Here is a 13,969-nt window from a genome sequence, read left to right on the forward strand (position 1 = left end):
CCGCTTCCTTTCTCAGTCCTTCCTCTTCTCCGCCCAATTCTTCTCCGTATTTTTCTTATTCGATTTCCTCCGCCGTCCACCCTCTTTTACATCCACGCCGAATCTTATCCTCCTTCTATTCCCTCTTCTCTCACCCTCCCTCATTCCTATCCCCTCCACCTTCTCCACCTTTCTCCCCATCCATCGTCGTTCCTCCATCCTCCTCCTTCTATCCCCATCTGTCACCCCTTCTCTACTCGTTCCCTCGTCCACCCTTCCTCTCCCCTACCCCCTTTTACATTCTTCTCCCTACCCCTCACACCCCCATCTCTCCCCACCTCTTCGTGCCTACTCTCCTTCACCCTATCCACCCCTCCCTTCCTCAACACCCCTCCCCTCCTCCTGTTTCCCTCCCCCTCCTTCTCCCCCACCCCTCCCGACGCCGGAATGGGCGGAGGAGGACTCGTGGGCGGCGGAGGTCAGCCATGATAGACGACGTGGCGAGGAGAGCGAGAGGGAAAAGTTCTGACTGCAGTTTTCATATCTTGTCTCCGCAAAGCTTTTATCACAAGCTGTATAAAACAGGATGATATGGCTGAGGCAGAGCGGTGGAGGATGGGGAGGGGAGAGGACATGGGGGCAGGGGAATGACCTGGAGAGGAGAGGGAGGGGAGAGAGCAGGGGAGTGACCTTAGGAGGAGAGGGAGGGGAGGGAGCAGGGGAGTGACCTGAGGATGGGAGAGGGGAAGGGATGCTGGGGAATGACCTGAAGAGGAGGGGGGGGGGGGGGTTCTCAGATGGCGAGGGAGGAGGACGAGAAGGTTTGTGTGAAGATAAAAGAAAGTGTAAATTGAATGGAACTGAAAGAGTGTCTGGGAGAATGGCAGCAAAAAGGTTTGACGCGATTATCAGAGAGAGGAGAGAAAGCGAAAGAAATGTCAGATTCAGTCCTTCGTCCCTTGTACTGAGCTCTGAAATATGGCAGGGTGTCGGAGGGTGGCAAGATTAGGCCAAATAAATGTTCAAAATGTTGTTTATTATTGAACAATGGTGTGAAATAACACGAACAGAACTGCTATGAACGTCACTATCAAATTTCCGTTTCATTTTTCAAAACCATTGCTATTGAAAATCGTATTGCTTTTCCACAATATCATCGTGAGATATTTTTTGTTACATTATCTTGTAAAGAGGTGGCACATAACCCAGCAAGGAAAAGACGTGGTTATTGAAGAAGAGATTACACTTTATCAAATTATGCCATCCTCAGACCTAACAAGAAAGGTAAAAGGTGCAATAAATAAAACAAAATAACGAGCATAACATGTTGTATAAAACGTTTAGTAAATATTCCACATTGCCTTAAAAAAATGCAGACAAAATCTACGGTTACGAACCCCAGGATTAATTTATTGCTATGAGTAAGTCTCGTATCTCATAGCCTTCGAGACCAGTGGTATTTAACACGCTACAGATTACGAAATAGCCTAAATAAGAAGAATACATGCCATCTATAGTTTGGTAATGATGAAATACAGTACACAAAAGACACCTTGACTTAGAATATATTTCCTATAAACAGCATTTTAAGGAATTGTACATAAGATACCAAACAACTAATATACTGGTTTGAAATATATTTCTTACAGATGCAGTTTCGAAAAATTACGGCTTTTGAATTATATACTTCGCTAACTTCTATCCATGTTTCTGTATACCTATCATTTCAACTGTCAATTCTTTTATATGTACTTTATATGTTTATAAACACATCATCCGTATATTTCTATATCCATATCTACCTGCATCTACATTTATCCTTAATATATCTATCTTTATCTATTTTAAGCTCTATATTTCTCTACATATCTATGAAATCTGTATTTAAATTAAACAGTCCGAGTCTCAATATATCTATTTTAATTGAAAATCTGGCACATATCCTTATCCTTATCTTCTTAATAAAAATCTGTCTATCTGTTTATCTATCTGTCTATCTATCTATCTATCTATCTATCTGTCTGTGTATCTATCTATCTATTAAACAGCCTATCTATCTATCTATTAAACAGCCTATCTATCTATCTATTGAACAGCCTATCTATCTATCTATTAAACAACCTATCTATCTATCTATTAAACAACCTATTTATCTATCTATATATCTATCTATTAAACAGCATCTCTATCTATCTATCTATCTATCTATCTATCTATCTAGTAAACAGCATCTCTATCTATATATTTATCTATCTATCTATCTATTTATCTATCTATCTATCTATCAAACAAACTATATATCAGTCTATTTCATCTATCTGTTTATCTATATATCTATCCATCTATCTATCTATCTGTCTATCTATCTATCTACACACACAAACACACACACATATATATAGATGAATAGATAGATAGATAGATATGTCTGTGTGTGTGTGTGTGTGTCTGTGTGTGTGTGTGCATAGATATAAATACATATAAATATATATGTTTGTGTGTATAGCATCCATATTCAAGTATTTATACTATATAAAGATTTGGATGTAGATGAGACAGATATAGATATAAATGCAGATGTAGACAGCGGCGTGCGTGCAACCCCATACATTGTACGGAGCCCCCCCCACCCCCCCCACCCGCCCTCCTCCTCCTCGCCGCCCATGTCGCGTGTCCCTGGGGTAGCTTCCCCCTCCCCCCCCCCCTCCCCTTCCCCCCACTCAACAAGAGGCACACGTGAAAAACTTCCACTAGCAGGAAATTAGTCAGGAGAAAGCGGATGTTTGAGGGAAGAGCAGGAAGAGGAGGAAGGGAGGGAGGGGGAGGGGAAGGGGGAGGGGAGGTGTGTCCCTAGGGATCCCCAAGACGTAGTTCAGGGATGTGGAAAAAAATGAGAGATGGATGTGGAAGACTTGTAGATGGCGATGTGGATATATGTATGTATGTGTGTGCGTGTTTGTGTATGTTTTATATCTCGTCCAATTGTGTGAGGTCGGGTGTGCGTGTATGTGTGTGTGTGTGTGTGTGTGTGTGTGTGTGTGTGTGTGTGTGACAATAAAAGAATATTCGTAAAAAAAATACTCTTAATGAATATATATAACATAAAAGTAGGAAAATAGACCTCTAACTGCTAACATCAAATTACTAAATTACATTCGATTACTAAATATTACTATACAAATATAGTCAAGCTTATGAACCTAAAACATAATAACAGTCATCATACCATAACGCAGTTATAGCAAATGGGTGTCGATAAAGCCATAATGATGATATATGTAAAGATATATACTAATACGTCAGTTGTTCAAAAAAAAAAAAAATAATAATAATAATAATAATACGTCTAATTTCAGAAAATAGCAAATTGGGAACTCAACTATGAGTCTTTACTGTGATAATGATAACGAAAGTAATAATGATAATGATGATGATAATAATAATAATGATGATGATAATAATGATGATGATGATGATGATAATAATAATAATAACAATGTAACAATAATGATAATGTTAATGGTAAAGATAATTATAATAACAATGATAGCAATTATAATCTTATCTTAGTAATATTAATGATAGCAATAATCATAATAAAGAATAATAATCCTAATAATAATAACAATAGTAATAGTAATGATAATAATGATAAAGATAATAATAATGACGATAACAATAATAAGAGCAATGAAAATGATAATGATAATAATGATAATTATAATAGTAATAATAATAATAATAATCCTCATCATCATAATAATAATAACAATGATAATAATAGTAATACTAATAATGATAATAATAATAATGCTAACAATGATAATAATGATGACAATGATAATAACTAGAACAACAACAAAACAACAACAACAATAATAATAATAATAATAATAATAATAATAATAGTGATAATGATAATGATGATAATGATAAAAAATAATAATGACAGTAATGATAATAGTGATAATCATCATCATCATAATAGTAATAATGATAATAATAGTGACATAATGTATGCATATGTTTGGTAATTTTCAAGATTCATTAACTCTAAATTCATTGCTTTACATCCTTTAAATATATCTTTCTTTTTTCTCGAGTTAGGACGTAGCATAGAGACAAAAAAGAAATCAAATAAACAAATAAACAAATAAAACTTATAAGTAATAACAATAATAAAAGAAACCAACAAACATATAAACAAAAATGTAGGGAACGTGGAGGAAGAGAAGAGAACAGAAAGGAAGAAAGGAAGAATCAAAATGTCTCAAGCAAGGATCTGTTGAAAAAGGAGGCGCATCTTAACGACGTATCGTAACTCTAACCGCTGAATTGATCTTATTCGGTATGTCTCTTTATATCTATCTATTTATCTATCAATCTATTTATTTATTTTATTTACGCCTCTCACTATGCTCTCTCTCTTTCTCTCTCTCTCTCTCTCTCAATATATATATATATATATATATATATATATATATATATATATATATATATATATATATATATATATGTATGTATATATATATATATATATATATATATATTTATCTGTCTATCTATCTATGTGTCTGTCTATCTATCTATCTGTCTATCTATCTATCTTTTCATCTATCTATCTATCTATATCTATCTATCTATCTATCTATCTATATATATATATCAAGCTATTTATCTTATTATCTCTCTCTCACTCTCTCTCTCTCTCTCTCTCTTCTCTCTCTCTCTCTCTCTCTCTCTCTCTCTCTCTCTCTCTCTCTCTCTCTCTCTCTCTCTCTCTCTCTCTCTCTCTCTCTCTCTCTCTCTCTCTCCAACCCCACTTAATGATAATGATGACCATTCCTGTTAGTAATAATAGCCGTTGATAATGCAGTCATCATAGTAATGTTAATATCATTATTTAAGCTTGTATCTTTACCAGTATTAATATCAGTACTGTTATTGCGTTATTTTCACTTATCCAGATAATCGCCTTTATCAGTGATGATTTTAATAACAAGAGCCATCATGATCACACTGTTAATATCATTATTAGTAATTATGAATGATTGTACGTGTATTAGGATTTTACATTTATTGATGCTGGTTTTTTTTTATATAATAATCATTAATGTTATTGTTATTATTGCCACGTGCCACGTTTATTCTATACCGTCAATCACCGGGAAATTCATGATTAAATATTCTGGCGCATTGCTATATGTGTGTGACATTTCTGAGAGTATTTATGTGTGTTTCTTTATCACTAAATCGCCTGATCATTTGTTCAATCATTTGATTTTATTCATAGCTCTGTCAGTTCTTAGTATAGTTCTAAATTCGTTTTTTAATTTTTACTATAAAATTTTCCTATAATATTTTATGCTCTCCTCTATAGAACATCAGAGTGAACGATACTTAGCAATAAACACCTATCCTGAACATAATTTTTTTTTCGTAACCCAACCACCCTTGTAAAGAAGATTGAAAAAGGGACGAAAGAGAGAAAACGATAAAGAGAGGAGAGAGAGAGAGAGAGAAGACCCCCCCCCCCCCCCTACAACACAGCACACTCGCAGGCCCCGGTAACACACAATCCCTAGGCACCGGCACTGTACCCTGAGCAATACTGATAATGGCACAGATAGCGAGGGTAACGTGGATACAAAATATAGAATACGCAGATAAAAGTAATAAACTAATAGTATTGGCTGTTGCTACACGTGATCTTGAGGTATATGTAGGGGAGAGATAAATCCCTTTATATGTGCGTTTCTGTGTCAGTGTATTTGTTTTTGTTGATGTATTTGTAGGTTTGTAAAGTCCTTGTCTTTCCCCTCATTCTTTTTCTCTTTTTCTAATGATAGTACTGTCATGATAAGGAAGAAATTAACTTTATTGTCATCATTATTATGGTTATAATTATTACTGTTTTTATTAACATTATCATTATAATCATTGTGATAATATAATCATCATCATTATTATCATTATTAATATTATTATTATTATTATTATTATTATTATTATTATCCTTATTATTACTATTATTATTATTATTATCATTACTATTATCACTATTATCATTATTGTTATTATTGTTATCATTATTTTTATTATTATTGGTATCTTTATTATCATTATTTTAAGTATCATTATTATTATTACAATTATTATAATCATTACCATTATCATTATTATTACAACAATTATTTTCATTATTATTATTATTGTTATTATTACTACAATTATTATCATTATAATCATTGTCATTATTCACTGCTATCATTATGTTATTATTACCATTATTGATATTATTATTATTATTATCATTGTCAAAATTACTATTATTATCATTGTTATTATCATTATTATTTTTGTTATTATCATTATCATTATTATCATTATTAAGAAATGGCACTACTCATAATGATGATAGTCATAATAATAACAACAATAATGATAATAACAAGAGTAATAATAATTGAAATTATAATGATAACAATAGTAATAGGAAGGATAATTATAATGATAATCTTACTGATGATAGTAATGATAATGGCAATAATAATATCAATAATTGTAATAACAATAAGAATAACAATTATAATAATACTAGTGATAATGATAATAATAATAATAATAATGATAATATTAATAATAATAATGATAATAATAATAACAATAATAATAATAGTAATACTAATTGTTATAATAATAATAATAATGATAATAAGGATAATAATAATAACGACAATAATAATAACAATAATAATAACGATAGTAATAACAGTAACCATAGTAATTATAGTAATAACAATACTAATGATAATGATAATAATAATTTGATAATAGTAATAATAATAATTATTATGAAACTCTGAACAAAATATGTCTCTTTCTTTTCCTCCCTCTCCCTTTCTTTATCCTTCTTCCCCCTCTCTCTCTCTCTCTCTCTCTCTCTCTCTCTCTCTCTGTCTCTCTTTCTCTCTCTCTCTCTCTCTCTCTCTCTCTCTCTCTCTCTCTCTCTCTCTCTCTCTCTCTCTCTCTCTCTCTCCCTCCCTCCCTCGCGCTCTCTCTCTCTCTCTCTCTCTCTCTCTCTCTATCTATCTATCTATCTATCTATCTATCTATCTATCTATCTCTCTCTCTCTCTGTCTATCTCTCTCTCTCTTTCTCACTCTCTCTCTTCCATTTTTTATTTCAGAAAATGACGGCTTGCCTTCAGCCATCGGCTTTCATAATTCTTCGTTTTCTTTTTTTTTTTCATTTTCTCGATGCGAGTCTCTAAACTGCGAAGATGACTGCCAAACTATGAGCCTTCCGAAATACAATTAATAGATATCATTACTTTATCGCTTCATTATTTATTAATGTATCTAATGAAGTTTTTTTTCTTTGAAAAATGATAATACATTAATATAATATATATATATATATATATTTTTTTTTTTTTTTTTTTTAGTAGATGTATAAGAACGTTAATTCTATCGCCTTTATTATTATCATTATCATTATGATTTTTATCGTAATTTTTCCTGATAACGCAGTCTACATTTTTACCAAAAACAAAAACGAAAAAAAATATTTTTACCAGTAGTAGTAGTAGTAGTATCATCTGTATTATTATTATTATTATTATTATTATTATTATTATTAATATTATTATTATTATTATTATTATAATTATTATTATTATTATTATTATCATTATTAATATTATTATTATTATTATTATTATTATCTTTTTAATTATTGTTAATATTACCATCATCATTATTATTATAATAATTATTATAATCGTTATTATTATCATGATTATTATTATCATTATCATCATTATCGTTATTATCATTATTGTTATTACTATTATTATTATTATTATAACTATTGATATCATTATTATCATTATTATTATTATTATTATTATTATCATAATTATAACTTTTAATATTATTATTATTATCATTATTGTTATTATTATTATCATCATCATCACCATCATTATTATTATTACATAATAGCCAAATAAACAATGAACCAGAAGTACAAAAGCAACTCCAGGAGACGCGCCCAGCCGGCCCCTTCCCTCGCGACCAGCCTGCAGTATCTCAAATTTATTACCTCTCTGCCTCCCGTCTCTCTCTTCTAGCCTTCCCCTCTCCACGTGCCTCCTCCATTCTCCGTCGCTCCCTTTCTCTCTTCCCCTCTCCCTCTCTCTCTCTCTCTTTCTCTCTCTCTCTCTCTCTCTCTCTCTCTCTCTCTCTCTCTCTCTCTCTCTCTCTCTCTCTCTCTCTCTCTCTCTCTCTCTCTCTCTCTCTCTTCCCCTTTTCACCTCCCCAACCCAACCCTTTTCGATTTCCTTTTTCCTCTTACTCTCTCTCTCTTTTCACCCCCACCCCCCAATTTCCACTTCCCTTCTCCCTTACCTTTTCCCTCTCCTTCTCCCCCCTTTCACCTCCCCCCCCCCATCCCCATTTCGACCTCCCCTATTCGTCTTAAACCGCCTCAGCTATCAAATTTTTCTGGAGAGGGCATATATATCCATGTGTGTGGGCGGATGTATGCGACATCGGTGCTGGGGCGGACGGAAGCTTGGGGGTATGGGCGGGGGTGGTGGGGCTGGGGGAGGTGGATAGGGAATAGTGATGTGGAGGCGGGGAGGGGAGGGGAGGGGAGGGGAGGGGGCAGTCGCGCCTCAGGAAAACATCGCTTCTCTCCTGACTTTAGTGTAAGGGGCGAGAAAGGAAGAGGAAGAAGTGGATGGCAAGGGGGCTAAAGAGGAGGAGGAGGGATGAGGTGGAGAGGGAGAGGGAAGTTAAGGAGGAGAAGGAAGAGGAAGAGGTGGAGAGGGAGAGGGAGGATAAGGAGGAGGTGGTGGTGGAGAAGGAGATAGAAGAGGTGAAGGGAGAGAGGATAAGGAGGAGGTAGAGGAGAAGGAAGAGGGAGAGGTGGAAGGTGAGAGGCAAGTTAAAGAGGAGTTAGAGGAGAAGGAAAAGCAGGAGGAGGAGGAACAGGGTAAGAAGGAGAACGAGGATGAGGAGGAGGAAGTGGAAGAGCAGGAGGAGGAAATGACAAGCTGGAAGAGAAAGAGTGAAAGAGAAAGATAAATAGGAACGAAACTAGAGACAAATATGGGAAGAGAGTGAGAAAAAAAAAATATGGAAAAGAGAGAGAAGGAAAAAAATATCAAATCGAAAGAGGGAGGAGAGAAATCATTTGATGAATAGAAGAGAGAGTGAAAACAGATGTAAAAAGCAAAGAGAAAAAAATATATATATCCGAGCTAAAGAGAAAATAAAAGATCGAAATACGAGCGGAAATAAATTTAAAAATGGGAGAGGAGTGAGAAACAAGTAAGGAGAAAAGAATCTAGAAAAAAAACGAAGCAAAATGAAAAGAAAAAAAGATACAAGGGAAAACATGAGATAGAGATATACCAGTGAAGTTGATTATAAAAAAAGAAAGAGCAAAAAGAAATTAGCAAAAGAAAGAAGCAAGGGAAAGATATCAAAACTGAAGCGAACGAGGTAAATGAGGAGAAATGAAGAGGAAATGCAAGCTTAGGAATGTAAAGAGAATGGAGATAAAAGAGAAATAAAAAAAGAGAATGAAAAGGGGAGACATAAAAAACAATAAAAGACATAAAAAACAATAAAAGAGATACAAAACAAGGAATACGAAAGAGTAAAAATTAGAAATGAAGAAGATAAAGATAACTTTTACAAGAAAGAGGGAGATAGACGAAAGGCAAATGGAGAAAGAGAGAAACAGAAATAAGGAGGCACAGAGGGGCGGAAGGACAAAGAGACGGAGAGCGACAGGAAACGAGGCCAGAGCGAGGAAGGGGAAGAAGTTATGGAGAGAGCGAGGAAGGAATTGAAGGAAATGACAAAGGGAAGAGGAGGAGGAGGAAGTGGAGGGGAAGAACGAGCCAGAGGGGAAAAGGAGACGGAGAGCGGTAGGGAGAGGGAGGGGAGGGAAAGGAGGCAGAGAAGGAGGGGGAAAGATAGAAAAAAAGAGATGTAGAGCGAGACAAGGAGGGAGCTAAAAACGGAGAGAAAGATAGGAGTAGTAGTAGAAGAATAAGACGAAGAGGGAAGAGATAAGGGGAGAAGAAAATAGAGAGAGTAAGGGGAGATAAACGAAAGAGAAAGAGCAAGGAGGAAGAGAAGGGAGGTAAAACAAGTGAGAAGAGAACAAGAGAGAGAAGGGAAAAAATAAAATCACGAGAAAGAAGATAACATAAACAGAAGAAGGAAGGAAAGAAAAAGACAAGAAAGAGAAAGCGAGGATGAGGAAAGCGGTAAATAAAAAGAGAAATGGAGAAAAGAAAAAGAAGAAGAAATCGAGAACTAGAGAAAATCCAAAAAGGCAAAACAGACACAGAGAAAAAGGAAAGCTCCATTGCCTGACTGCTTCCCATCCCACGAGGACTGTAGCCGAGAGTATGTGTAGCTTGACCCTACCTGAGAGGACATATCCCTCGCTTATTGCTGAGGACACGAAGGAAGGACGCGAGGAAGGAGGGCGGAGGATACGGAGGAGGGAGAAAGACGCGAGGAAGGAGGGAGGAGGACGCTAGGAAGGGGGCGGAGGACGCGAGGAAGGAGGACGCTAGGAAGGGGGCGGAGGACGCGAGGAAGGAGGGCGGGGGACACGAAGGAGGGCGGAGGACGCGGGGAAGGAGGGAGGAGGACGCTAGGAAGGGGGCAGAGGACGCGAGGAAGGAGGGCGGGGGACACGAAGGAAGGACGCGAGGAAGGAGGGCGGAGGATACGTAGAAGGGAGGAGGACGCGAGGGAGGAAGACGCGATGAAGGAGGGTGGAGGACGCGAGGAAGGAGGGAAGACGACGCGAGGAGGCTGTGCCAAGATGCTCCTCGGTTTCTTCCCTTTCTTCGGGCTAATGCGTGGAAGGAGAGGCGAGAGGGGGAGGGGGAGGGGGAGGAGGAGGCGAGAGGAGGAGGCGAGAGGGGGAGGCGAAGGAAGGGGTTAGAGAGGAGGCGAGTACGGGAGGAAGGAAGGGTGGAGGAGGTGAGAGGATGAGGGGAAGGGAGGGTTAAGGAGGAGGTGAGTGGGGAGGGGAAGGAAGAGTGCAGGAGGCAAGAAGGGGAGGAGAGAGAAGAGCGAAAGGAAAGAACAAGGAAGGGGAAGAGGAGAAGGAAGGCGAAGAGAGATGAAGGAGAAAGGGAGAAAATAGGAAGAATAAAAAAGAAAGCAAAGAACAAGAAGGGGAAAGAGAAATCGAGAAAGAAGGGTGATAAAGCGAGAAGAGAAAAGAGGTGCAACAAAGAGGAAAAGAGAGGAAAGAGGTTACCAACTGACCATCGCTTCCAACCGTCCAGAAAGACTTGATTTACCGTCGACTCTACGACTTCCACACACTCCCTTTTCCCCATTTTATGAATATGTAAATAAATGACGGCGACAATGGAGGAGTAAGTATGCGTCTCTGACTCCCATACATTTCCATACGGTACATTATCCGCCGAGAAGAGGACACGGAAATATGTTCTAGATTTATTCAAAGGCGGAGAGAAGCCGCTCTAAGCCGGGAGAAATCACGTCTCAGACATGCACGGGGGAAACGACGGAGATGCTCGCACACCAGGAAGCACAAATGATTCACTGACGACGAGGAGGCGCGAGTTTTCCCTTCCCTCTCAGAGCTCGACGTCAGCCGCGGCCGCTTCGGAGTCAGTCCCGTGACGTCAGCGGGAAGTGTGCAGCCACCAACGGATAAGAGAGAGAGAGAGAGAGAGAGAGAGAGAGAGAGAGAGAGAGAGAGAGAGAGAGAGAGAGAGAGAGAGAGAGAGAGAGAGAGAGAGAGAGAGAGAAAGAGAGAGAAAAAGAGATAGAGAGAGAGAGAGAGAGAGAGAGAGAGAGCGAGAGCGAGGGCGAGAGAGCGAGAGCGAGAGCGAGAGAGCGAGAGCGAGAGCGAGAGAGAGAGAGAGAGAGAGAGAGAGAGCTAGAGCGAGAGAGAGAGAGCGAGAGCGAGAGAGTGAGAGAGCGAGAGCGAGAGAGTGAGAGCGAGAGAGCGAGAGAGAGAGCGAGAGAGAGAGAGCGAGAGAGCGAGAGAGAGAGAGCGAGAGAGAGAGAGAGAGAGAGAGAGAGCGAGAGAGAACGAGAGAGAGAGAGAGAGAGAGAGAGAGAGAGAGAGAGAGAGAGAGAGAAGCAGAAACAGAGAAAGAGAGAAATGGAGGACAGAGAGAGAAAGAGACAGAGACAACCAAACAGAAAGAGGAAAAGAGAGAGAAGAGAGAGGAGAAAAACAAAGAGAGAGAAAGAAAATTGCCACACCCCATAAAACTTTATAGATTTTAATTCAGAATGAAGCTAAAAGGACAGAGGTCAAGAGGTTACGAGTCGGGTGGACAGAGGATAGAGAAAACATCATATTTAAGAATATACCTTCATCCCCGGAGGTAAGTGTGACGGATGGGAGTAGGGTGGGGGGGGAGGAGGCACCGGAAGGGAAGTGGGGACTTTTATATCGTCATATCATATTATTATTATAATGTTATAGCATTATCGTTCTGTGTCATATTTATTATTACATTTTTATATCTTTTAATACTCAGTTTTATAGCTTGTTATTATCACCGGATTATCATTGGCCTTATTGTCATTAGTATTATTGTTATCACTATTATCATCATTATTGCTACTTTTATCATCATTGTTATTGCTACATTTATCATTATCATTATTTTTATCACTACTGTCATTATTATTGTTGCTATTATCATTATTATCAGCAATATCATCTTTGCCATTATCATCATTAACATTATTACTATCTTTATCAAAATTATTATCATTACCAAAACATTATTACACTCATCACATCACTGAAACAGAGTCACACTCACAACTAAACTTTACTGAAACAGAGTCACACTCACAACTAAACTTTACTGAAACAGAGTCACACTCACAACTAAACTTTACTGGAACAGTCACACTCACAACTAAACTTTACTGAAACAGTCACACTCACAACTAAACTTTACTGAAACAGAGTCACACTCACAACTAAACATCATTGAAACAAAGCCACGCTCACCACTAAACATCACTGAAATATGTTCCCACTCACAATTAAACATCACTGAAACTGTAACACAATTAATCATAAATGAAACATCGTCACACGCACAACTAAAAATTACTGAAACATATTCACACTCACAACTAAACATCATTGAAACAAAGTCAACGCTCACAACTAAACATCGCTGAAGCATGGGTCAAACTCATAACTAAACATCGCTGAAGCATGGGTCAAACTCACAGTCAAACATCACCGAAACAGTCACACTCACAGCTAAACCTCCCTGCAACACAGCCACAATCACGATTACAAAACCACAACAGACAATCACGAATCACGAAGCGCATCAACATGAATCGAGAGCCACCTCACCGACATGATTCCTATTAGATTCCGATCAGGCCTGGGGGCCACTTGTTCGATTAATTTAATTGGAATATCCCGATGAGTTACGGTTTCCCGAGGACTTTCTCAGGGTGCAGATGACCGCGGTGGAAAGTCCGGGGGAACGGAGACATCTGCCGTCTGTTTTTGTAGCGCGCGGGGGGGGGGAGACGAGGGAAGGAAAAGGATAGGGGAGGGAGGGAGGAGGGGGGGGTGAGGGGAGGGAGGAAGGGGTAGAGGAAGAGGGATAAAGGGAAGAAGAGGAAGAGGAATGGGAAGGGAGGGAGGGTAAGGGAAAAAAGGATGAGGAGGAAGGGAGAAGGAAAGGGAATGGGGAGGGGAGGGAAAGGGGAGGGAGGGAGAGAGAGGAGAGGGTAGAGGGTAAAGATGATGGGGAATGAGTGAGAGGAGGGTAGGGAGGTAGAGGAAGAACGAGAGAGGAGGGGATAGTAGTGGGAGAGATGAGGGAGGGACGGGAAGAGGGAAGGGGAGGGAGTGAGGTGTGAAGAGGAGAAGAGGAGAGGATGGAGGAGGGAGGGGTGGAAAAAGGAAGAGGGATGGGGAGAGG

The sequence above is a fragment of the Penaeus chinensis genome, chromosome 8 (genome assembly GCF_019202785.1).
Source record: "Penaeus chinensis breed Huanghai No. 1 chromosome 8, ASM1920278v2, whole genome shotgun sequence".
NCBI lineage: Eukaryota > Metazoa > Arthropoda > Malacostraca > Decapoda > Penaeidae > Penaeus > Penaeus chinensis.